The sequence below is a fragment of the Hippoglossus stenolepis genome, chromosome 3, assembly GCF_022539355.2.
Source record: "Hippoglossus stenolepis isolate QCI-W04-F060 chromosome 3, HSTE1.2, whole genome shotgun sequence".
Taxonomy (NCBI): domain Eukaryota; kingdom Metazoa; phylum Chordata; class Actinopteri; order Pleuronectiformes; family Pleuronectidae; genus Hippoglossus; species Hippoglossus stenolepis.
In genome coordinates, this window is record NC_061485.1 from 3,533,933 (window position 1) to 3,560,082 (window position 26,150).

Genomic DNA, 26,150 nt, shown 5'->3' on the forward strand with positions numbered 1-26,150 from the left:
CTTCAGTATGATTATTATTGTAATTATTATTATTATTATTACTGATATTACAAGTGTGCTGTAATTTACAAAATAAGGTTTTCAATTCAATAATCACACTACAACAGTAAGTCTCTGACAGTCGTCAGTGCTTTCCACACTGATTTCACATTCATTCACTTTAGACTCTTATTTAGACTTAGATTACAGCCTTTTCTGTATCAAGGTGCCCCCAGGCCCCTGGGCAGCACCACTGCACTGAGGCAGACTTAGTGCAGGAAAGTCTAGTTCAGCCCGACAGGCTTTTCTTCTGTTCTTTAGACTGCCAGTCAGGGAGGAGGGGCCGAGTAGGAACAGGTTTTATATTACATTTCATTTAGCTGACGCTTTTATCCAAAGCGACTTACAATAAGTAATACTTTTAAGTGAACTTGATCATCACCGTGAACTAACCCTATCACAATAAAAGTTTATTTTACCAGTTAATGTTGCTGCTGTGTTTTGTCCCTTATAGTCGAGTTTGATTATTTTATGAATGTGTTTGTGTGTGTGAAACAATACAATTGACCTCAGGGCCATACAGTACAGAAATTGATCCCAGCCAATGAAGCTGGATGGTTTGACTTTTTTTTTGATGTCCTCCAAAATAATTGATAAAATGACAAATTTATGATTCGTAATTTTTAGATTGTTGTTTTTTTGTGTCGGTAATTTGTTTGTCTTCCGGTAACAGGCTTGTCAAAATCAATGGAGCTCAGTCTAATAAACACATTCATTCACAACCTTCTTTTTGAGAGACGTTTGTTGTCGACGTGCAGTTTCCTTTGTGTATTTGGGTTTTGGGATTTGTCTTCGTCTGCTCTTTGAGTTCTTCATTACCTGATTTTCAAACTTCTTTCCTTCTGTGTCTCAGAATCCTTTTATTTCACTTTCTTCTACATTTATTTATCGCTGCATTCACATAATTCTGAGCAAATCAGCTAAAGTTGCAAATTGTCGCTGTTACATTTGAGGTTTCACTGTCAGTGACTCCATCAGGTTGAAGATGTTCCTCCAGTGACGGGTTCCGCATCAATCAAAGTAATAGTACTGAATGAAGATGGAATTCAGGCCTCTGAAGACGGGACAGAAGTTGTAGATGAGCGCGCTCTCTTCCTCCTCCTGACTGGAAACGATGGCTGCTCTTCCTGGCTGGAAGGGAAGTGAGAGAGGAAGTGAAAAGGCAGAACGTGGTGATGAGTATTTATTTGACTTCAGCAGCTGCTCCTTTATGTTTGGGAACAGTTTGGAGCTTTTGTGCAACGATGACTTGAACAAAACTTCAAATGAAGGAGTCACATGACGACTGAGTTACAGCCGAACACATGTAGAGTGTGAATCACTCTGAACAGTTTGGTGTGGATCTGAATGAGATTATTTACATCTGGATCACTAATGTCTAAGCACTATGGTGATGTTGCAATGTCCAAACCATATACCCACCAATTTTTGTTGTACCACAATAATAATAATACCACAACTCCATAAAAAACACATCAAATTCATATTTATATCTGTCAACGAAGGGAAAGACAGTGAGAAATGGAAGAACTCACAGACCTATCCTTCAGGATAAAGTCTGAAACCCACTGACAGAGGCAGTAAAGCCTGCAGAGATCCCACGTGTTACCTTCAGAGACGAAGAAGCTGGAAGTGTAGAAGGAAGCTCTTATTGCAGCGGCGGAGTGAACCATCCCCGGTTTGTCCATCCACTCAAAGGGGGTTTTCTCCGGATGCCACTGAAGTCCATAAAATGGATACTGGTAGGCTGGAAACGACCAGAGACACTGTCAGCACACCACAACTCACATTACAGTCAGTGGAGAAAGAAATGAGAAATGTGATCGCTGCCCTCGTCAGTTAATCTGTTCCATCATTTCTACATCACAATCAAGATCAGTAGAGTAAGAATGTTGAAATGATTGTGTTATTGTTGATCCTCTGAAAACAAATTGTTATTTCTTATCAGACGATCGTCTCTAGATCTTCTAGAACTCGATGTGGAGTTTGTGTCATTCGAGCTGTTTTCCGACATGACACTGATTCATTTGCTCTGACCTTCGTGCTCACGGTCATTTTACAGCAAACTACACTCAGATTTCCGTGTCCAGGAAGGAAAGGTACCTTCGATAGTGGAGATGAATTCTTGCTTCCCATCGTGGTTCGTCGTCAGGGCCTTGAAAAAATTATTCAGCCTGGGATTCCCGTTGAAGGCCTGAAATCCAAAGAGTTAAAAATCAATCAAAAACCTTGGACGTCAGAACTAGTAGTTTATCACTCAGGCAACAACTTGAATTACAGTTGAGAAATTTTGAGAAATCCCCAAGATATTAAATCACTGTACATGATAAATTGAATTTAATTGCTGCAAAATTAGTCTCAACAGTGGCGTGGTGGCCAAGTGGTAAGGCGTTGGTCTCGTAAACCAAAGATCATGGGTTCAATCCCCATCCACGCCTTTTGTGTTTGTATACTCTGCATTGTCTCATGGTAAAAACAGCATGTGTTTCAGTCCTTCTTTGTTTTAGAAGAGCTGATACCACAACTTCATGAGCTAGAGAAGGTGAGATTTACACTGTCAGGTTGTTCTAAGCAAAAGGATGAAGAGACAAAAGTGGAAAACCAGTAAATGACCAGTAGGAAATACCTCGAGGGACAGACTCCACTTGTGGAAGTGGGGGGCGATGTTTTCCTCGGTCAGAGACCTCAGCACATCTTTGGGGAAACTCTGAAACAGACGGCTGGAATGGGCCACTGTAGGACGGACACAGATTTGTGGTGAGGCAGGAGGATCTGTTATGTTGGGACATGGTTATTTGTGTACTACACTTCGGCCTACATGGGTAGTCAAAAGCCTGAAGCCGCAGAGAAAGGAACTCAGTCTCCCAAGGCCCTCCAGTACGTCACACAGAGGTGTGAAAACCACCCAGGGACACAGGTTTCAACTCCTATTGGTCACTTTGGGCCCCATGACCTGTGAGGTCACCGGGCCAATATAAGGCCTGTTCCCCCTTTCTTCTATCTCTTTCTACAATCCCTTCCGAGAGGGGAAGGCTGACCAGTCTCTTTCCATCCAACTCTTCGAGAGGAGCTCAAAGGTGCAGCTTCCAGCTCATCTCACCAAGGAAACTTCCTCGCAAGCTCTACCAACGGCCTAGCAGCGACGCGATGTCCTGCAGGAGAACTTCAACCAGCAACTGAGCTGCACAGCTCAACAGAATCACTAAGGCAGGAGCCACAAACCAGCAAGACGACTTCACAAAACTGCGAACTGCACAGCAACTCTTTTTTCCCTTTCCATGGAAGAGTAACACAACTGGGCTTAATAATTATACTAGGCTAAGCAAAGACTGTTTATTCGATTCTGTGTGATGTTTATAAGTTTGATTTGTGGGCTTGTGATATACGCATATCTCTTCACCTAATTACCTCTGAGCCCCGCTACATGTCGTAAACATTCCAATAGGGGGGGAAGGGTGTTATCTTCAAAGTGGCCAGCCGCCATTTTGGAAGCACACAGACACACAGACACACACACAAGTATACTCATATACACATCTTTATTTAGTAAGTACACCGTTAGTAAATTGTGTTTTTATACTTTATTATATTCATAATAAAAGTTTTCCTTTCACAAATATTTTTTCAATAATGTTGCATTAGTGAATTTTGCCAACCTCTACACTGTCAAGAACTCCATATCCTTCAACTTAACTAACTATCTATATGGTAATTTTGGTTATAGTTATTAATTTAATTGTTAATCAGAGTTCCAAATTTGTAGTTAGAACTTTTATGAGACTTAATCAATAAATTGGCTATCTTTTCCCTTCCTTTGAAGGGTGGTGCCCCGAGGTAACTTTAATCAATTAAAGTTATTATTTAATATTAATAATAAAATATTAATATATAATATTTTATTTTGATAACCAAATTTATTGAATGCCGAAAGGCGCACCATTTTATGGTATCCCGTTTAATGCATTATTGCACGACAGTTAAATACTGGACTCTAACATCATTGGACATTATGACTGGAGTCAGTGAGTGACGGCCAAGGTTCCTTCAACTTAATGTAATCTTCAATGTCACAACTGTAGCTGCGGAAAACTTAGTAGAACGGAAAACAGCTCTAACTGTGAAGGTGTGTCTCATTTGCATTGGCTCCGCCCACATCGTACAACACCAAACACCATGAGTGAGGAGGCTTGGGATAGAACACAATAACATTTTGATTCCAGGACTTCATCAGGATAATTTGCTCTTACAGATCATTTTCCAGCAGGATTCCTATAAAAGGAATCCTACACTAACTGTCTGAAGTAAAACCTTCAATACCGTCAAGATCTCCTCCAAGGAAACTGTGTGGTAGAAAGTGTTGTAGTTGAAGACCCTTAAACTCTATCAATAGAAATTATGTAATTGAACAAAATTAACAGTATATGTTGTGTGAGAAGTTGAGATTTCCAAGTATGTTTAATTACTATTGAGCTTTTTCTGGGTTCAGTCTTTCAAACCCTTTTGTTGTTGGACCTGTGTATGTAAAGGTACACAGAAATTATAAACACATGGGCATAGTGGCCAAGTGGAAAGGTGTTGCTCCTGTAAACCAAACATCATGGGTTCAATCCCCGATCATCCTTTTAAATTAGATGACTTTACAAGATAACTCTGAAGAAAAGTAGAACTTCCTATAAAAGGAACCCTGCATCTTCCCACAGCCTTTAAAATGTGTTTCCATCAAATAATCAGTAAGAAAAAAGATGAGGTCATTTTCAAACAGGGGAACTGTCCAAGGTGTTGGTCTTCTATTCTCAAGATCATGGGTTCAATTCTCACCCATGGCTTTGACTTGTGTTTAGCTCATAGTATTACTTACAAGTGAAAAGTCTTAAAAATCAAGGCATTGACTTCACGAAGGACGTGTGACGTCCCTCGTGTTGGAGAAGAGAAGAAACCCTTCATGATGTGAGGCTGCTCAAAGACAGGGAACATTACTTGGTGTGAAGTTGAGCGGCAGAGCCACACCCTTGGTGTCAGTGCGCGTGACCAGGTTTTCCTTCGCTGTTAAGGCAGTCAGCTGCTGGAAGCCCAGACAAGTTCCCAAGATGGGGAAGTAGTCCGAAGCATCATTGGCCTGCAGGAGGAGAGAGGGAGGTGAAGATGAGGGAGGTGGGGTGACATTTTAAACCTTTCATGATTATTTGATGCTGGCAGTTTTATCCTTTATTTATAAAGTTCTTTTTAACTTCAATCTCACACTGTTCAACATATTCACACAAGGGATCTTCGCACTGCAGCAACATTTTGCCTTCTTATAATGTTCTAAAGACCAGAGTCCTGTTCTGTGAAGCAGGTTTAATTTTTTATTTATTACGTGGATTATCAGGTTACAAGTTTGTCAAACAAATGTGGCAGAATACATGGGAAAGGAATGAGAGCTCTAAGTGTGCAATGCAAGAAACAGTGGAAAAAGCTAAATGCAACTTTGCATTGCAAAAGCAAGGATTAACTGATGATAACTGGGTTGAGGCTCTGATTGGAATCCTCACCACAAAGGAAGGAAGTCACTTCATCTGGAGTCAAATCAGTTAAACAAATTTGATTGGTTTACCCTCAGAGCCAAGTTGTAAAAAATGCCGGCGGTTCGACTGGAGGGCGACACCAGCAGATTTGCAACTCCTCCCGGCAGCAACAACCTGCAGGGAGACCGGGTTCGACATTTATCCTGAACAGATCCTCAGCAGATGATGTCACTCTGAGACACTTCACATGTGTCTAAACACGATTTATGAAGATTTCACATTAGACATAACAATGAGGAGCATCTGCAGACATACGGAGAGCAGAGCAGTGGTTAACTCACCCGTTGATTGAGTTGAATATCTTGGTATATTCTTCTTCTGGGAGATTTAATCTGATGGAGAACAAAAGTTGAAAAACAAATTAATGCCAAAAACCAAATAACCATCAAAGACAATTCAAACCCTAACGAATCAATGTGGATTTGAAGCAGCAGCTGTAAGAAGGTTTGTAATCTCAACATGTAGAGGAAACCCAGGACACACAAGTTGTCTATCAGCATATATATTTAAAGTTTTTTTCGAGTGCATAAACACTAAAATCAAAAGTATTACACAATTATCAAAACCTTACACTCAAGGACCAAAACATGGGCCCAGATCTGCACCACTATAAGCACAATGTCAGTTTCAACCTTTTTGCAAAACAATACACACAGTGATCTGCAAAACACTAAACACACTTGTATACATTGGACACAGAAGTGTATCAAGATGTCACTTCCTTGCAATTCCAAAGCACTGATTGTCAAATTACCCCCCCTATGAGCCAATTGGTTCAACACAGCCATCAGGTTGTTCACCTGTCTTCAACCAAAATGGAAGGAGTCAGAAGAAGAAGAAGAGTGAGGGTGAGAGGGGGAATCCACGGAGGAGGAGAAGGAGGAAGAGGAAGAGGAAGAAGAAGACTTTTGACTTTTGAATAACTTTAATTATGACACATTTGTCAAATAAAACCTAATTATCCAACTATGTGAACAGAAAAGGATAACTCCTTTCATGCACACACACACACACATCATACACCAACACTCGAGTTAAAATGTTTCCTGCTAAAAATTTAAAACCAGAGACTGGCTGTCCCCCAGTGAGCACAGGACCTGTCCAACACCCCACACAGCCCTGAAACCCTCCAAATTGTCCGTCAGTGTGAAGTACGCATGTTCGATCTTCAGCCGAGCTGCCACCAAACCCCTCAGACAGCGCAGTGGATCAGTCCAGCCTCCCCCAGCCATTTTGTTCTTGCGACTTATCCAAATCGCTATTTTTGCATTCGCAAAGAGAAAATTCATTAAAACCATTGTGTGTTTTTTCCTTGCTGTGTACCCGGGTCCAAACACAAAGAGTGGCACAGAGAAAACCTCTCCTAAACCCCCCACCCACTCCCGCAGCTGTTCAAAAATGCCCGCTAATCGGGGACAGGACACTACTAAGTGTTCTAGGGTCTCTGGCAGTGAGCAGAAAGGACACCCCCCCTCAGTGCTTGGGTCCAGGTGAGCTCTGTATCTGTTTGTAGCTAGAGCTCCATGTATAATCCTCCACTGGATGTCTGCCATCCGCTTCTCCACAGGAGGTTTATACAGGACCCGCCAACTGCCACTAGGGGAAGAGTCTGAGTCAAACACCTCAGTCCATCTCGACTCCCTGACTCCTGCAAGAGAGCGGCAGTTCAGGACCTTCACACAGCTGCAGTACAGCTGTTTCCCTCCAGAGGTGTTGAAGGTGCCCAGTGCTGGAGTCCTGAGGGTTAGCAGTTGGCCGCTCTCTTCTCTCCACTCCCCCACAGCAGGACTCACATTCAGGATAGGAAACCTGTACTCCTTTACTTTTGTCCACTGGTCAGCCTGACTTTGGCTCTGGGCGAAGGTCCGAAGAGGCTGGGGCAGTGACTGCCACACTCGCCCACGAGGCTCCGCAGCACTCTGGTGGATCTTATCCCCGTCACCACCGCCAGCCTCTCAAGTGATGTCCGTGTCAGGTGGCCCAGCTTTGCTATACCTGCCTCCCTGAACTTGTTCTTAACTGTAGTTGACGTTAGGACCGAGTCGGCCAGGAACCCATTGTCGAACAGTGGCTCCTCAAAGAGCCACATCCCAGGCGTGGGGTCAGGAGGCCTAATGAAGCTGAGAGTCCTCCAGGCATCTATCACCGAGGTATAATAACAGCTCAGTCCAGTCAGTTTGTGCTGAGGAGAGTTCATCAGGAACAGCTGCTTATCATACCCGAGGCCCCCGGCTCTCCAGAGCAGCAGGCGTGCCACAGCCGACCAGCACAGTGGGGAGCCGTACAGCAGCCTCTGGGCTGCCTGCAGTCTAAAAGCAGCCGTCCTGGAGCTGATGTCCGTTAATCCATGTCCCCCCTCTGCCACAGGGAGGTACAGAACGGACGCCCGCACCCAGTGATGACCTGACCAAAAGAAGTCCACCAGCAGCCTCTGCAGTTGTTCCATGAGTCCCGGTGGAGGAGTAAGCACCTGGAGTCTGTGCCACAGGGATGCTGCAACCAGGTTATTGACTATCAGAGTTCTTCCCCTGTAGGACAGCTGGGGTAGCAACCATTTCCATTTAGACAACTTTGCTTGCACCTTCCCAACACTCCTCCCAGTTCTGCCTCTCTATTTCTTTACTGCCTAGATGCAATCCGAGGACTTTCAACCCTCTTATTCCCCATGTCAGGTTCCCAGGGAGACGGGGTATTCTCCCTGCGTCCCACTGACCAATCACACAGGCCCCACTCTTTTCCCAGTTCACCTTTGCTGTCGTAGCCTTCCCATATACTGCCAGACTGCCCTCTAATTCCTGGATGTCCCCCTGACCCTGGACAAGGACGTTAACGTCATCAGCATAAGCCGATACTATTATAGGGGCGCTTTGCGCCAGCTCAGGCAGACGCAGGCCTGTCAGCCGAGCCCTGAGCCGACACAGGAGAGGTTCGATGGCCACGCTGTACAGCTGGCCTGAGATGGGGCATCCCTGCCTGATCCCTCTTTTAACTGGTACAGGTCTGCTCAGCCCTCCCCCCACCTTCACCACACAACACGTATCATTATATAATAATTTCACCCAGGACAGAAAGTGCTCCCCGACACCAAAAGCCTGCAGTGTGGCAAACAGGAATGACCGATCGACACGATCAAAAGCTTTTTCCTGGTCAATGGAAATAATGCCAATATTAATATTATATGTTGTACACACATCAAAAATGTCTCTCATTAAAAACAAATTGTCCTTCATTGACCTACCTGGTACACAATACGATTGGTCAGCACCAATAAATACTTCCATAAAAACCTTAAACCTATTCGCTAACACCTTAGATAAAACCTTATAGTCACTACATAAAAGAGAGACGGGTCTCCAGTTTTTCAGTAGGGTTAGATCCCCTTTTTTTGGCAGGAGGGATATGACAGCCCGTCTGCAGGAGGCTGGAAGAAGTCCTTTCCCAAACGACTCCTTCAAAACATCCAGCAGGTCCTGTCCCATAATACTCCAGAAATGTTGTAAAAAATCTGCCGGTAATCCGTCCAAACCTGGTGCCTTGCCTGCAGCCATCTGTGACACTGCAGTGGTCAGCTCCTCCAGAGTGATGTCGGAGCTCAGGGTGTCTCGTTCACCTGGACTCAGCTGTGGGAGGTCTTGCAGCAACTCGGCAACAGCTTCCCCGTCACATTCCTCTGCCCCGAACAGGTCGGTATAGAAGTCCACCGCGTGTCTCCTCATCTCGGCTGGTTCCGATGTTAGGTTCCCACCCGGCAGCCGGAGACACACCATCTGCTTCCCCTGGGCCACGGATCTCTCCAGGTTAAAAAAGAAGGTGGTAGGTGCGTCTATGTCTCTTAATTGTTTGAAACGGGCTCGGACCAGAGCTCCTTTGGCCTTCTCCTGGAGAAAGGAGTTCAGTTGTTGCCTTTTCACTAGTAATTGCTCCGTGTTGGTAGCTACACTCTCCAGCTCCTTTATATCTGCCTCGAGCTGCTCCATTGCTCTTTTAATGTTTTCTGTAGAGTAGGAGGTGTACTGCTGGCAGAAGACCCTGATTTGACCCTTGCCGACCTCCCACCACTGACTCAGGGAGGGAAACGACTCTTTCTTGGATCCCCAGTTGGCCCAGAACAGTTTAAAATTCCCACAGAAATTAAAATCATTTAAGAGCTTAACATTAAAATGCCAGAAGGATCCAGGCTTTCTAGTAGGAGATAAAAGCAGCTCTACTAAAACTAAATGATGGTCTGTGAAACCAACCGGGTGGATTTGACAGTTTGTCACACGGGTGATAAAAGGAGCGGATATGTAAAATCTGTGCAGCCGGGCAGCATTGACCCTGCCGTCTGTTATTTTGATCCAGGTATACTGCCTGGTTGAAGGATGTTTCCTCCTCCACGCGTCCACTAGATCTGCCTCTTTGACCGTCTGGCCCAGAAAAGAGGAGGACTGAGGATGGAGCTCCTGTCCTGTTCTGTCTAAAGTGACGTCCGTGCAGCAGTTCCAATCCCCCCCCATTATTACACACTCCCCTTGACCAACACTACCCAACTTGTTTTTTAATACTGTAAAAAGAGTAACCCGTTCAGGACCTTGGTTTTGTGCATACACGTTGATCAAATTAAAAATAATATTGTGTATTTCCACTCTTATAGTCAGAAACCTGCCTGCCACGATCTCTGCTGGATAAAATTTTCATATTTAAAGAGTGAGAAAATAAAACAGCGACTCCAGCGCTCAGGTTAGAGCCATGGCTGAGTACGTGCTGCCCCCCCCCACCATACTCCCCAGTCTGTCTCATTCAGGCAATCACTGTGGGTCTCCTGTAAAAAGAGAACATCCAGCTTTTTCTCTTTAAAAAGTTCTGATACTAAAAACCTTTTGTGAGCACTTCTACCCCCGTTCATATTTAGTGAAGCTGCCCTTAATGCCATGTGAGGATAAAGAATACAGCGTAAAAAGACAAACAGGTATACACAACAGATAGAAAACACCAATCAATCAATCAAATCAATTTTATTTACAACTTTTCATTCTCTTAGATCTTATATTACATGAGAGACCTTTCCTTGCCGCAGTCACGTGCTTCCTGAGCCTGTACCTTCTCTTCCCATCCAGGAGGTCGGTCCCTACCACTTTCTGGAGGGTGCTCACTGTCTGGATGAACTTTTTTATATCTGGGAAGTAATCAGTTACCTCCACTGATCTGCCAAAGGAGTCATCAAGAAACTCGTTCAACTCCTTTAACGAATATAAATCAGTGCTTAGGGAGACGCTGTCTGTTACAGAAACATTATCAGATTCGTATTCTTCCTCGACGTCCATCTCACTGACCTGACTGCTGTCTATTTCAGCCTGTACCGGCTCTGCCTGCTGTGCAGGACCCCCCTGCGTCTCCTGCTCCACGTTGGCAAAACTCACCTTTTCTATTGCTACCCGTTTGTCACTTCTCTTCTCCACCCTTACCAAGGACTCAGTCCCCCTCAACTCGGCCTCTGAGACAGGCCCAGCCGAGGAAACCTCTGCGCCCCCCGCAGCAGCCGGACCCGCCACCGCCGGACCCCCAGCACCCGGACCCACCGCAGCCGGCCCGGCAGCCGCCGGACCCGCCACCGCCGGACCCCCGCACCCGCCACCACCGGACCCCAGCACCCGGACCCGCCGCAGCCGGCCCGGCAGCCGACCCCAAGCACCCGGACCCGCCACCGCCGGACCCACCGCAGCAGGCCCGGCAGCCGCCGGACCCGCCACCGCCGGACCCCAGCACCCGGACTCGCCACCACCGGACCCCAGCACCCGGACCCGCCACCGCCGGACCCCAGCACCCGGACCCGCCACCGCCGGACCCCCAGCACCCGGACCCGCCACCTCCGGACCCCCAGCACCCGGACTCGCCACCACCAGACCCACGCAGCCGGACCAGCAGCCTCCGAGGACGCAGCAGAACCGGCCGACCGTCCCCACGCAGGCTTAGTCACCCCGGCGCTGCCCTCCCCTCCTTCCGCCCCAGCGGCCCCCCCCGCCCGTCTTCCGTGCGGGCACGTAACCTTTTTATGTCCCACGTCTCCACATTGAAAACATTTCATGCTTCCCGAGCTCGCGTACACCATATAAAACTGCTCCTCATGTCGAACCCGGAAAGACACGTCCAGTGTCTGCGACTCAGCTTCCAGAAACATAAACACTTGTCTCCGCAGAGACTGGACATGCTTCAGCTTCAGGTCTCTACATCCCAGACCCACCGCCCGGAACCCACTCGCAAACCTCCCGAAGCGCCTCAGCTCTCGCTCCAGAGCTTCATTGGGGATGAAAGGAGGGACTCCGGACACGGTGATCCGGGTAGAAGCTACCGCTAGCGGGGAGACCTGAAGAAACTCCTCCTCTACTGTTACCCCGCTTTCAATGAGCTCAGTTACAGAGTCCGGATCTTTAAAGAATATCACCAGCGCTTTATTCATGCGGGAAGCGTAGGAGATGTTCCCGTGTCCTACCTGCTCCCCCACGGCTAACAGCACCTGCTCCACTGTGGAGCTGAGCTGTGGCACCAGCCTGACGCCATGTCTCAGGGACATCGGCGGCGTCCCTGGGGACGCCATCCCCGCCACGAGACACGGAAAACACACAGAAAACTACACTAAACGTACACAAACACCACAAAACAATGATCATACAATAAACACACAGTAAGATAACTGCAAAAGTTTGATCACACTTCCCTTCACCTTCGCTCTTCACCACTACACTTCCACCATAGAAGAAGAAGAAGAAGACATGAAGCAGGAGGAGAACGTGCTCAAAGAAGAAGAGGACCAAATTTATCAAATGAAATTCGCGCAGCACTAGTTGACCATGTCGTGAACCACAGATTGATGCTGGGGGAGGCTGGACTAAGAGTTCAGATCTTAGCAGACATACAGTGAAATCTGTCATTGGGACCTGAAGTGGAAACATAATCTTCTGTTTGTCTGATATTTGCTGAGCTTACAGTGTCATGCACACTAGTGTAGTAGCATGAAAACTGGGACATGTTTTGTTGTGATTCTCCATGTTGACATGTTGGCTGATTTGGGAATATGGAGAGAAATGAATTATAATTTCATCAGTCTGCAGCATTGGTCTTGTGTAGTGTTTGGTGAATTTATTGTATATTTGCACTTTCTCTGTGTACTTAACTTACAGTACTCTAATCACTGAGAAGTAGAATTGCTAAAAGTGTTTTAGGTTCGCAACAGCAGTGTGTAACTGGTTCAAACAGAATTAAGTCATATGAAACGTGTGTGTTTCATATGGTAACAAAATATGGTTTTGATAAATTAGTGTATTGTTTGTGTGTTTCATTTTGCAAAGGATCTGAGGTGTTTTGCTAATTGGGTGTGTGGTTGTGCTAATTGTGTGTAGTGTTTTGAAACACCGGGCCCTGTTTTGAAAATCGTGCTTAAGCAATCGAGAAAAACTGTAACTCTTTAAGTATTTATCCAGAAGGATTCCCATCAAGGGAAACCCACCTGATTGTTGCAAAAAATGAAATACAAACGCATATACATGTAGATGAAGAATTAGGAAAATAAATCATCTTAAATTATACTCCATCATCAAGTATAAGAACCTAAAGATGTCAAATTGCAATAGTACTCAAACCAAACCCTGTCAATCAATCAATCAATCAATCAAATTTTATTTGTATAGCCCATATTCACAAATCACAATTTGTCTCATAGGGCTTTAACATGGTGTGACATCCTCTGCCCTTAACCCTCAACAAGAGTAAGGAAAAACTACTTTAAAACCCTTTTAACAGGGTAAAAAGAACGTAGAAACCTCAGAGAGAGCCACATGTGAGGGAGCCCTCTCCCAGGACGGACAGAAGTGCAATGGATGTCAAGTGTAAAGGAGAACACCCTGTGCGAATAATATAACACACAATATGATTTTATCAGGCTAACTTCAGGTTTAACATCACATATGAAGACAGTTCACTTCTTACTGATGTAAATCCCCATTGTTGTTTTCACAGAATCAATAACCAGCTCAAAATAAACCTCTGCTCTCCTCAGACATCACTTCTTTTATCTGGGTCATAAAAGTTCTCCAGTCTTAATCTTGAGTTGTTGATATTTGGATCAGCTGTTTTTCTTTATTCTACTTTTCACTTTGTTGAATATACAAAGAGTGAAGTCATAAATCAGATTGGTGAGTTGTCCTACCTGACAGGTACAACCCTGGCCCGGCTGCCTCCAGGTATTTCACATAGCAAGCAGGGATGTAGGAATAGCCCCTTGTAGCCTGTCTGCCTTTACGGGTTTCATTCGCCATCACCCCTACAGAGGACAGGAGACAGTTAACGCACGAACACAACTATCACAGAGATATATACATAGAGACGTTGATGCAGAAGGAAGAGAGAGAGACCAGGATCACTTGTGCAGCATCAGGTATCAGCTCTGACTAGTTAGAATTAAAATAATAAAAGAGCAAAGATGCTGTTGATTATTAATGATAGCAGCAACAATTAATGTAATAGTTAAATAATAATGAGTATTATTGTTAATAATAATAGTAATAATGATAATAATAGTTGTTATCCTGCAGCTTTGGAGTCGGAAACACCTGCAAAGAGAGAGAGAGAAAGAGAGAGAGAGACTGAAACAACAGCTTTTTCTAGGAATTTGGAAATGAAGGGCAGGTTTTAATTAGCTCTGGATCAAGAGTGTAGTACTTCCATGTGTGTGTGTGTGTGTGTGTGTGTGTGTGTTTATTAATTAAATTAGGACATTATAGTAAGATAGTAACTCACACACTCACCTTCTCTCGAACACTCTCCATGTTAAATTACATAAGAACCAACAGAATCCACCACCGCTACCAACACACAGACGCACTTGAAGCCGAGTCTTACCGATGATGGGTCGGCTGTTGAGAGGCTGGTTCATTGCGCCGCACCAGAGGGAAACGTGCAGAGCCGCGAGCAGAGCTGCAGCACAACCAAGAATAACCACCGCAGCTGGAACAGGATGTGTAGATGAAGACTTAGGAAAATAGATCATCTTAAATTATACTCCATTATTAGGTATAAGAACCTAAAGATGTCAATTTGCAATAGTACTCAAACCAAACCCCGTGCTTATAATACAACACACAAAATGAGGTTATCAGTCTAACTTCAGGTTTAACATCAGATATGAAGACGGTTCACTTCTTACTGATGTAAATCCCCATTGATGTTATTGCCAAATCAATAACCAGCTCAAAATAAATCTCTGCTCTCTTCAGACATCACTTCTTTTATCCTCCCATTCAGATTTAAACTGGTCGTCCACATCACAACAATTTGTTTTTGTTGTAATTCACATGTTGCGTCAAAGCAAATGATTTGTTTAAAAGAGGAGGAAACAGAAAAAGACCTGTATTGGAAAAAATTAACTAAGTGTGGTTGAAACCTATTTTATAGTTGAAGAGTAACTTTTGCAGCCCTGTCTAAAGACTTTTATACTGCCAGACCCTTTTGCTACTTATTTACCCTCCAAAGAACGGAATGTATGTCTGCTTATCTCCTTAGGAAACACATGTAAATCAGTTGTTTGTGTTTAGATTCCTCTCTCTCCTGCACCTACAGAACCAGTCTGAACTGGTTCAGAGAGACAGCCCTTAGTTCTCCCATATAAGATGCTTGCATTTGAGTGTCCTGCATCTTCACTCGGAGATCCTTGTGACTCTCTGTGTTGATCCTTTCTGCAGAAAGCCCCTATTAAAATACACGTGGATAACTTTGGTGTTTTCCAGCCTCTTGTATTTCTAGATTTCCATCACAATTTGGTGTCAGGAGTGGGATCGCACGACTGGACGCATCTGGACTCGGTGTCTACGGTTGAGTGATCTTCTTGGGAAAAAAGTTTCCAACCTTAACCTCCCCATTAGGACGGGTGAGATGCAGGGACCGAGACCCGAGCCCGGATCATCTCAGCGCTGCGATCTATCTGGTGAGAATCTGAGATTTCAAGTGTATTTTTATTTATTATTTTTTACCAGCAAACATAGTGTTACGGAGAAGTTGGTCTAAGAGGATTGGATCCTCCAGATGGGTGAAAGCCCCGTAAATCTTTAACCAAGGGTTTAGAATAAACCTGGAAGGTAGACTGACGAGGTACCTTAAAAAACGACTCTGTTAAATAACACAACCACAGAGAGGACATAATACTGAGTTGTATTTGCATTGTGTGAAACAAGTCTCTAAAAGCGCGCTATGTAGAGAACTTCTTTAAGGCACTATGATTCATGTTGGTCAGGCCGGATATTTGAAAGTGTATTAAAAAAAAAAAAAAAGAAAAGAGATGAATTGAGAAATTACCAGAGACCAAGTAATTAAAAGGAAATTACTATTGGTAATATTATGTAGGGGGTATTACATTATTTTGAGGATGTTGTTGTGCCATAATGCATCAAACGTGATACCATGAAATGGTGTGCCTTTCGGCATTCAATAAATTTGGTTATCAAAATAAAAATATTAAATATTAAAATTTTATTATTAATATTAAATAATAACTTTAATTGATTAAAGTTACCTCGGGGCACCACCCTTCAAAGGAAGGGAAAAGATAGCCAATTTATTGATTAACTACAAATTACTACAAATTTACTACAAATTTGGAACTCTGATTAACAATTAACTTAATAACTATAACCAAAATTACCATCTAGATAGTTAGCTAAGTTGAAGGATATGGAGTTCTTGACAGTGTAGAGGTTGGCAAAATTCACTTATGCAACATTAATGAAAAAAACATTTGTGAAAGGAAAACATTTATTATGAATATAATAAAGTATAAAAACACAAATTACTAATGGTCTAATTGCTAAACAAAGATAGGCAGGTGAGTCTACATGTGTGTTTGTCTGTGTGTCTGTTTGCTTCCAAAATGGCAGTTGGCCAAAGAGACAACACCCTTCCCCCACCTATTGGAATGCTTACGACCTGTAGAGCTAATGAGGTGAAGAGTTATGCGTGTGTCTGTGTGTGTGCCAAATTAGAGAAAGTTACTAGATTGGATGCAACGAAAGACTGTGAAGAGCGTAACAGACTAACATTACTTTCTCAATAACTTGTACCCAAAATATCACAACACCACAAATCAAACTTATAAACGTCCCACAGAATCGAATAAACAGTCTTGCTTAGCCTAGTATAATTATTAAGCCCAGTTGTGTTACCCGTTTGTGGAAAGGGGAGAAAAGGAAGTTGCTGTGCAGTTCGAAGTCCTGTGAAGTCTTCTGGCTGGCTGTGGCTTCCGCCTTAGTGGTTCTGTTGAGCTGTGTAGCTCAGTTGCTGGCTGAAGTTTGCAAGCAGGACATCGAGTCGCTGCTTGAAGGGTTGGTAGAGCTTGGAGTGCGAAGAGGTTTCCTTGGTGAGATGAGCTGGAAGCTGCACCTTTGTGCTCCTCTCGAAGAGTTGGATGGGAAGAGAAGATGTGAGCTGGAGAAGAGGCTCGACAGCCTTCTCTCCGTGGAGGGAGTGTAGAAAGAGAGGCAGAAGAGAGGCAGAAGGGGGGGGAGAACAGGCCTTATATTGGCCCGGTGACCTCACAGGTCATGGGGTCCAGAGCGACCAATGGGAGTTGAAACCTGTGTGCCTGGGGGGGTTTGCACACTTCTGTGTGATGTTGATGGCCCCTGGGAGACTGTGTTCCTTGAGGAACATACGGCTTCAGGCTTTTGACTGCACATGTGATACCGAAGTGTTGTCTCACAAAAACCAGTTCCCAACATCCCCCCTTCGTTCTCAGGATCGCACCTGACGTGGGTTCCTGAGGGCGAACTGGAACAGGTTTAGTCCAAAGCTGGAAAAGTCAATTTTCATTTCATTGGGATTGTAACATCTGGGCATTTGTGTATACTATATAGTTTGGCTAAGCAAGATTCAAATTAGACAAATAATTCAGATTACAATGACAGTACAATATGAATAACCTGTGCTCTTCACTCTTCATACAATGATAAGGTCATTTTTGGAATGTCCAAGAGTTTTGTTCACTCATTGGATCCTACACAATGTAGTACTCAGTCTGATCTGTTAGACTTAACAATTTTAATCTTCAGCAGGTTTTTCATGGAAGGTTGTCATAATTTTCAAAGTCTCAAAATCCAAATGACTGTTTCATTGTTTCTGTAATAATATGCTGATGTCCTAACATGTGTTGTATGGACTTCATTATTATGAAATGGAAAGTAGTCGATCCAAACATATTTACAAAGTTGGCAGTGGTATATAAGTTTAAACAGAATTTAGGTTTTGGAGTTTACTGCTGTTGCGAACAAAACAGTTTTCCTATTAACTGCAAGAAACTTAATACTGACTGTCAGTACAGGAGTTAACTGTGTTGGTTATGGCCGTGAGGAGCGAGCTCTGGATCGCCTGTGTCATGGCTCAGGGCCGTAACGCTCTGGGGAGCCAGAGTCCAGGAGGACTTCAGAGGCGCTGTCACTGTGTGCTCGGTCATAACCATGTTTTAAACTGTACTCAGAGACGCTGTCGTCATCTTCTGAGCAGTGGTAAGTTGTCTGGGCCAGAATGTCAGAGTATGGTTTCCTACAGCTTCTACTGTGGGAATGCCTATCTCTGGGAAGTGGGTGGACATGGCGGATACGCTCTGTGTCCCTACGCTGCCTGTTGTCACCCCCCTTCGTTTTGTTTTGAGGGTGACGTTTTGAGGCGGCGGATGAATTTGACACCGTGCTGTTTGTTTTGACGGACTCGGTTGCACCTACTGTAGCCTTGAAAGTGATAACAGTTTCCCAAGCCACCTGTGACATCTTCCTGATCTGCTGCATTGAAGGTTTTCCTTGCTGTGTCATCAGTACAACATGTGTGCGTATACATGGATGTAAGTTACGTAAGAACATGGACTTGAAGGTGGGATTTTCTTCTAGGCCTGGTGCGTTCTTTCCCTGAAAATAAACATGCCTCAAACGTCGAAAATAATCTTTGGGATTTTCGCGACGTGAATGTTTACTTTGGGATGCTGTGACAATGGATGTGATCTCGTCAGCAGTAGAAGAGAATTCCTCGACTAGTGCTTGACGGAGCTCTGGGTAGTTACTTGTGACACTGGAAGGAAGTGACTGAATAAACTTGTGAACAGCTGTAGAGCTGTTTTTTAACACAAGTCTAACCTTCTCTCTTTCTGTTGCATTTGGCACATCACTTAAGCTGAGATCTAGTTCTCTAAAGTAATTATCAATATTGTTATCACAGTTGTCTGGATCAAATTGTTCAATATCTTTAGCTAGAAACTCAAGCAAATCAAAGCGCGGACACTGTGAGGTCCGGGCCCGTGCATCACCTGCTGCAGGTCTCTGGTTGAGGGGGAGGTGCTAAAACATCTTGAAATGTTGAAGTCCCCTTTGGAGAGTTTTGCACGGAAAAATGTGTCATGCATCAGTGGACGAGAAGTATATGAGGCAAAATGTGTTCTTGAGGGTAAACTACATATGTCATCAATGTCAGTGTCAGAGTCAGAGAGATGGGAAGTTAGGAAGCTGTTACCTCTTCCTGTCAGTGGAGGATCAGGAGGTGACTTAATTCCCAAAGACTTCGGGTCGGATGGGATTCTGTCCCATCTTGGGAGTGAAGAGGGAGTTAACCGTACACTATCGGAGGAGTGTGAATCGGAATAACCAGAATCACATTGGTTCAAAAACTGATGTGAGGCAGGGCCTTCTAATCTAAGTTTTAACAATTCCTCCTTGTGTGAATAGAGATCTGACTCTGCTGAGTGCAGGTCTTCTAAATAGTGCAGGGCTTTCTTACTAGCAGTTTGAACCTCCTGGAAAAGAAAAGCATTTTGCGCTCTTAGGGCATTTACCTCCTGTTCCATGGCTGCTTTGCTCTGACAGGCAAGGTTGATTTGCCTGTGGAAATTTAAAATCATACATCTCAACAACGGACCCTTTGATGCTGTTTGTGCATCACACCTGTCATTAAGTAGTGAATCTATTTCTTTATTACACTCACTGAAGTTCAACTTGCTGATGAATTCAGGATAGCCAGGGGTCAGGCTCTGTGCTGGGGAAGAAACAAACTGTTCTACACAGGGGTTCTCCATTGTTGGGTCTGAAATTGAAGGATTAGATTTACAAGTTATAAATCAAAAAGCAGTGTGGTTGGCTTTGGTGTTGCACTGGCAGACACCTTGTAGTGTGGATTTGATCGTACACTAGCCTAACCAAAACTATGGTGGGTTAAACAGTTCACCAAACTTTTAATCACTAACTGATATGCAGGGCAGTAACAGTTAGGTTCTATAAATTCACAGGGCTGGAAGCACGCTGTGGCTCTTTCTCAGGTTCTCTTATCCAACTTGGGCTGATATGCTTGGCAGTAACAGCCAGGTACAAGCTCTGTTCCATAGGGCCGGTGGCACGCTATGTCTTCATTCAAAAGCACTTAACAGTTACAGGAAATTTCACAGCTCGACCAGTTAACATTGAATATGTGAATATTCAACTGGAGTTATTAGCAATGATAGCAATCTTTTAGCGTAACAATATGAGGACTTAAAATGGTAGTTATGAATAATTAATTATTAATAATTAATGTCTTCAAAGGAAGGGAAAAGATAGCCAATTTATTGATTAAGTCTCATAAAGTAACTACAAATTACTACAAATTTGGAACTCTGATTAACAATTAACTTAATAACTATAACCAAAATTACCATCTAGATAGTTAGTTAAGTTGAAGGATATGGAGTTCTTGACAGTGTAGAGGTTGGCAAAATTCACTTATGCAACATTCATGAAAAAAACATTTGTGAAAGGAAAACATTTATTATGAATATAATAAAGGATAAAAACTCAAATTACTAACAGTGTAATTACTAAACAAAGATAGGCAGGTGAGTCTACATGTGTGTTTGTCTGTGTGTCTGTTTGCTTCCAAAACGGCAGTTGGCCAAAGAGACAACACCCTTCCCCCACCTATTGGAATGTTTACGACCTGTAGAGCTAATGAGGTGAAGAGTTATGCGTGTGTCTGTGTGTGTGCCAAATTAGAGAAAGTTACTAGATTGGATGCAACGAAAGACTGTGAAGAGCATAACAGACTAACATTACTTTCTCAATAACTTGTACCCAAAATATCACAACACCACAAATCAAACTTATAAACTAAACTTTAAAGCCAATTTATTGATTAAGTCTCATAAAGGTACTAACTACAAATTTGGAACTCTGATTAACAATTAACTTAATAACTATAACCAAAATTACCATCTAGATAGTTAGCTAAGTTGAAGGATATGGAGTTCTTGACAGTGTAGAGCAGAGGTCACTAACAGGCGGGCCGCGGTCGGGTCGGACCCAGAAGCCGTCCGTGCGGACCGGACCTACAGCCAAAACAGAAGGTTATGATTTAAAACCTGACGGGCGCTTCTATTTGTAACCGCGCAGCTTTTGTAGTCTTTATGGTAGTGGTTTAGCGGATGGAAACGCACAGACCAATTGCATGCGAGTTAAGCCATCCCACGTGATACCACTCAGCCAATCAAGTCTGTGCATTCCAGCAGGTAAACATTGCGACTCTACAGTGCAGACAGATGAGAGAGTTAGAGGCAAATTACACATGAGAAGACGGTAGAAAGAAAAAGACAGATAGAGATACAGGTAGAAAACAAAGGGAGAGATACAGAGGAGTGAGACGGAGAAAGGGAGAAACAGGAGTGAGACGGAGAAAAGGGAGAGAAACAGAGGTGAGACGGAGAAAGGTTGAGAAACAGGAGTGAGACAGAGAAAGGGAGAGAAACAGGAGTGAGACGGAGAAAGGGAGAGAAACAGAGGTGAGACGGAGAAAGGGAGAGAACAGAGGAGTGAGACGGAGAAAGGGAGAGAAACAGGAGTGAGACGGAGAAAGGAAACAGAGGAGTGAGACGGAGAAAGGGAGAGAAACAGAGGAGTGAGACGGAGAAAGGGAGGAAACAGAGGAGTGAGACAGAGAAAGTGAGAGAAACAGAGGAGTGAGACGGAGAAAGGGAGAGAAACAGAGGAGTGAGACAGAGAAAGGGAGGGAAACAAAGGAGTGAGCCGGAGAAAGGGAGAGAAACAGAGGAGTGAGCCGGAGAAAGGGAGAGAAACAGAGGAGTGAGACGGAGAAAGGGAGGGAAACAGAGGAGTGAGCCAGAGAAAGGGAGAGAAACAGAGGAGTGAGACGGAGAAAGGGAGGGAAACAGACGAACAAAGTGGGGGAGTGGGATATAAGAGGGGAAGAAAGTGATTCTAAAACTGTTCAATTGTTAAGATGTGTTGAGATTTATTATCTGTAAAATTGGTTGAGACTTTTGAGTCAAGATGTGAAACAGAAAAAGGGAAATTCAAGCTTTTGCTCCCTTTATTTTATTTTTCTGAAGTTGAGCCCTTTATTTGAACATGCACAATTTTCACATTTTATTTATTTTCTCTTATTTTGAAATGCAGCCCTACTTTTATTTAGTTAATGAGAGAACATTATATATACATATATGTTCAGTTCCATGTTATGTGACAATAAATATTGTCAAGGTTTTTGAATCGTACTGAATTCATTTGATTTGACAGTCAGGTATTTAGTACATGCAGATGTTGATACAACTACTAGGCTACTTCAATATATATCACACTAAATAGTTAGACATTATGATCTTCCGGACCTTTGCTTCAAGAATTTTTCTCTATCTGGACCTCTTTAAATTTTAGTTGAATACCCCTGGTGTAGAGGTTGGCAAAATTCACTTATGCAACATGAATGAAAAAACATTTGTGAAAGAAAAACATTTATTATGAATATAATAAAGTATAAAAACACAAATTAATAACAGTGTAATTACTAAACAAAGATAGGCAGGTGAGTCTACATGTGTGTGTGTCTGTGTGTCTGTTTGCTTCCAAAACGGCAGTTGGCCAAAGAGACAACACCCTTCCCCCACCTATTGGAATGTTTACGACCTGTAGAGCTAATGAGGTGAAGAGTTATGCGTGTGTCTGTGTGTGTGCCAAATTAGAGAAAGTTACTAGATTGGATGCAACGAAAGACTGTGAAGAGCATAACAGACTAACATTACTTTCTCAATAACTTGTACCCAAAATATCACAACACCACAAATCAAACTTATAAACGTCCCACAGAATCGAATAAACAGTCTTGCTTAGCCTAGTATAATTATTAAGCCCAGTTGTGTTAGCCGTTTGTGGAAAGGGGAAAAAGAAAGTTGCTGTGCAGTTCGAAGTCCTGTGAAGTCTTCTGGCTGGCCGTGTGGCTCCCGCCTTAGTGGTTCTGTTGAGCTGTGTAGCTCAGTTGCTGGCTGAAGTTTGCAAGCAGGACATCGAGTCGCTGCTTGAAGGGTTGGTAGAGCTTGGAGTGCGAAGAGGTTTCCTTGGTGAGATGAGCTGGAAGCTGCACCTTTGTGCTCCTCTCGAGGAGTTGGATGGGAAGAGAAGATGTGAGCTGGAGAAGAGGGTCGACAGCCTTCTCTCCTGTAGAAGGATTGTAGGAAGAGGCAGAAGAGAGGCAGAAGGGGGGGTGAGAACAGGCCTTATATTGGCCCGGTGACCTCACAGGTCATGGAGTCCAGAGTGACCAATGGGAGTTGAAACCTGTGTCCCTGGGGGGGGGTTTTCACACTTCTGTGTGATGTTGATGTCCCCTGGGAGACTGAGTCCTTGAGGAACATGCGGCTTCAGGCTTTTGACTGAACATGTGATACAGAAGTGTTGTCTCACAAAAACCAGGTCCCAACAGGTATAAGAACTGTAATGGCAGATTTTGCATTTGTGTAATGTTTAATAGAAGAACAGATATGTATTTAGAAGAAGTAGAGAACAAATGTGTTTCTGTGACTTACAAAAGTTGCAGAGGGGACTATAAGTGTTTATGGCCCCCACATGTGTGTCTTAGCAAATGCTTCACTGCAGGGGTTACTTAGTGTGTCTGATAGAGATGGGTGAGGGGAACTCTGCATTGTATACAGGACTGGGGTCTTTTGATGTTGTAAATCTAGATAGGGGATCTCGGAGACAGATTGTCTCACACCAGAAAGGCACACCAGGGGGGTGAGACGGAGATCTGAGACAGGAACTCTGCCCAACCTGGTCAGACATCAAGAGACTGAAGAATACCTTTTGGCTCCTCGCGGGGAGGGGCTTCTGATTGTATAAGTGAAGTGATTCTCCTGTGCTCTGTGCTCATTCTGTACACGTCACACTAGGTGGCTGTGTGGGGTGAGCCCACCTGCAGGTGATTTAGTTGAACTTTCCAAGAGACAATGTTATGTGTGTATTATTATACAATAGAGTATCATTATTAAACAGAAACTGCCACCACAGAACCTAAAGATGTCAATTTGCAATAGTACTCAAACCAAACCCTGTGCTTATAATATAACACACAATATGATTTTATCAGTCTAACTTCAGGTTTAACATCAGATATGAAGACAGTTCACTTCTTACTGATGTAAATCCTCATTGTTGTTATCACAGAATCAATAACCAGCTCAAAATAAACCTCTGCTCTCCTCAGACATCACTTCTTTTATCTGGGTCATAAAAGTTCTCCAGTCTTAATCTTGAGTTGTTGATATTTGGATCAGCTGTTTTTCTTTATTCTACTTTTCACTTTGTTGAATTGTCAGTTTCAGATGTTGCACGTCCAGACATGTTGTGTCAAAGCACATTTCTCGTTTAAAAGAGGGAAAAAACGGAAAAGAATGCAGTTGAAATCTGAATCTCAGGAACAGAAGCCAGAAAACTGAACCCTCCGGCAAAGAGTGAAGTCATAAATCAGATTGGTGAGTTGTCCTACCTGACAGGTACGACCCTGGCCCCGGCTGCCTCCAGGTATTTCACATAGCAAGCAGGGATGTAGGAATAGCCCCATGTAGCCTGTTCTTCTTTACGGGTTTCATTCGCCAACACCCCTACAGAGGACAGGAGACAGTTAACGCACGAACACAACTATCACAGAGATATATACATAGAGACGTTGATGCAGAAGGAAGAGAGAGAGACCAGGATCACTTGTGCAGCATCAGGTATCAGCTCTGACTAGTTAGAATTAAAATAATAAAAGAGCAAAGATGCTGTTGATTATTAATGATAGCAGCAACAATTAATGTAATAGTTAAATAATAATGAGTATTATTGTTAATAATAATAGTAATAATGATAATAATAGTTGTTATCCTGCAGCTTTGGAGTCGGAAACACCTGCAAAGAGAGAGAGAGAAAGAGAGAGAGAGACTGAAGTAACAGCTTTTTCTAGGAATTTGGAAATGAAGGGCAGGTTTTAATTAGCTCTGGATCAAGAGTGTAGTACTTCCATGTGTGTGTGTGTGTGTGTGTGTGTTTATTAATTAAATTAGGACATTATAGTAAGATAGTAACTCACACACTCACCTTCTCTCGAACACTCTCCATGTTAAATTACATAAGAACCCACAGAATCCACCACCGCTACCAACACACAGACGCACTTGAAGCCGAGTCTTACCGATGATGGGTCGGCTGTTGAGAGGCTGGTTCATTGCGCCGCACCAGAGGGAAACGTGCAGAGCCGCGAGCAGAGCTGCAGCACAACCAAGAATAACCACCGCAGCTGGAACAGGAGGTGGGAGGTGGGAAGTGCTGCCTGTGTGACATGACTGTGGTGAGTGTCCTCACGAGAGGTGTGACCTTCACGCGACTCCATGATGATTCAGAAGTCAACGATTTCAATGCACAGCGATGCGTCTTGATGCACTTCAGTATGATTATTATTGTAATTATTATTATTATTATTACTGATATTACAAGTGTGCTGTAATTTACAAAATAAGGTTTTCAATTCAATAATCACACTACAACAGTAAGTCTCTGACAGTCGTCAGTGCTTTCCACACTGATTTCACATTCATTCACTTTAGACTCTTATTTAGACTTAGATTACAGCCTTTTCTGTATCAAGGTGCCCCCCCCAGGCCCCCTGAGCAGCACCACTGCACTGAGGCAGACTTAGTGCAGGAAAGTCTAGTTCAGCCCGACAGGCTTTTCTTCTGTTCTTTAGACTGCCAGTCAGGGGAGGAGGGGCCGAGTAGGAACAGGTTTTATATTACATTTCATTTAGCTGACGCTTTTATCCAAAGCGACTTACAATAAGTAATACTTTTTAAGTGAACTTGATCATCACCGTGAACTAACCCTATCACAATAAAAGTTTATTTTACCAGTTAATGTTGCTGCTGTGTTTTGTCCCTTATAGTCGAGTTTGATTATTTTATGAATGTGTTTGTGTGTGTGAAACAATACAATTGACCTCAGGGGCCATACGAGTACAGAAATTGATCCCAGCCAATGAAGCTGGATGGTTTGACTTTTTTATTTTGATGTCCTCCGGCAAAATAATTGATAAAATGACAAATTTATGATTCGTAATTTTTAGATTGTTGTTTTTTTGTGTCGGTAATTTGTTTGTCTTCCGGTAACAGGCTTGTCAAAATCAATGGAGCTCAGTCTAATAAACACATTCATTCACAACCTTTCTTTTTGAGAGACGTTTGTTGTCGACGTG

General features: G+C 43.5%; 2 non-coding genes and 1 pseudogene across 2 annotated transcripts; 2 read left to right on the top strand and 1 right to left on the bottom strand.

Annotated features, from left to right (window-relative positions):
• Positions 1-982: 982 nt before the first annotated feature.
• Positions 983-25,128, bottom strand: LOC118123379 (annotated as a pseudogene).
• trnat-cgu lies at positions 2,406-2,477 on the top strand. Its single transcript has one exon. It is a non-coding gene; the product is annotated as a tRNA-Thr (tRNA).
• On the top strand, positions 13,030-13,086 carry LOC118124134. Its single transcript, XR_004698694.1, has one exon. It is a non-coding gene; the product is annotated as a U7 small nuclear RNA (small nuclear RNA).
• Positions 25,129-26,150: the final 1,022 nt, after the last annotated feature.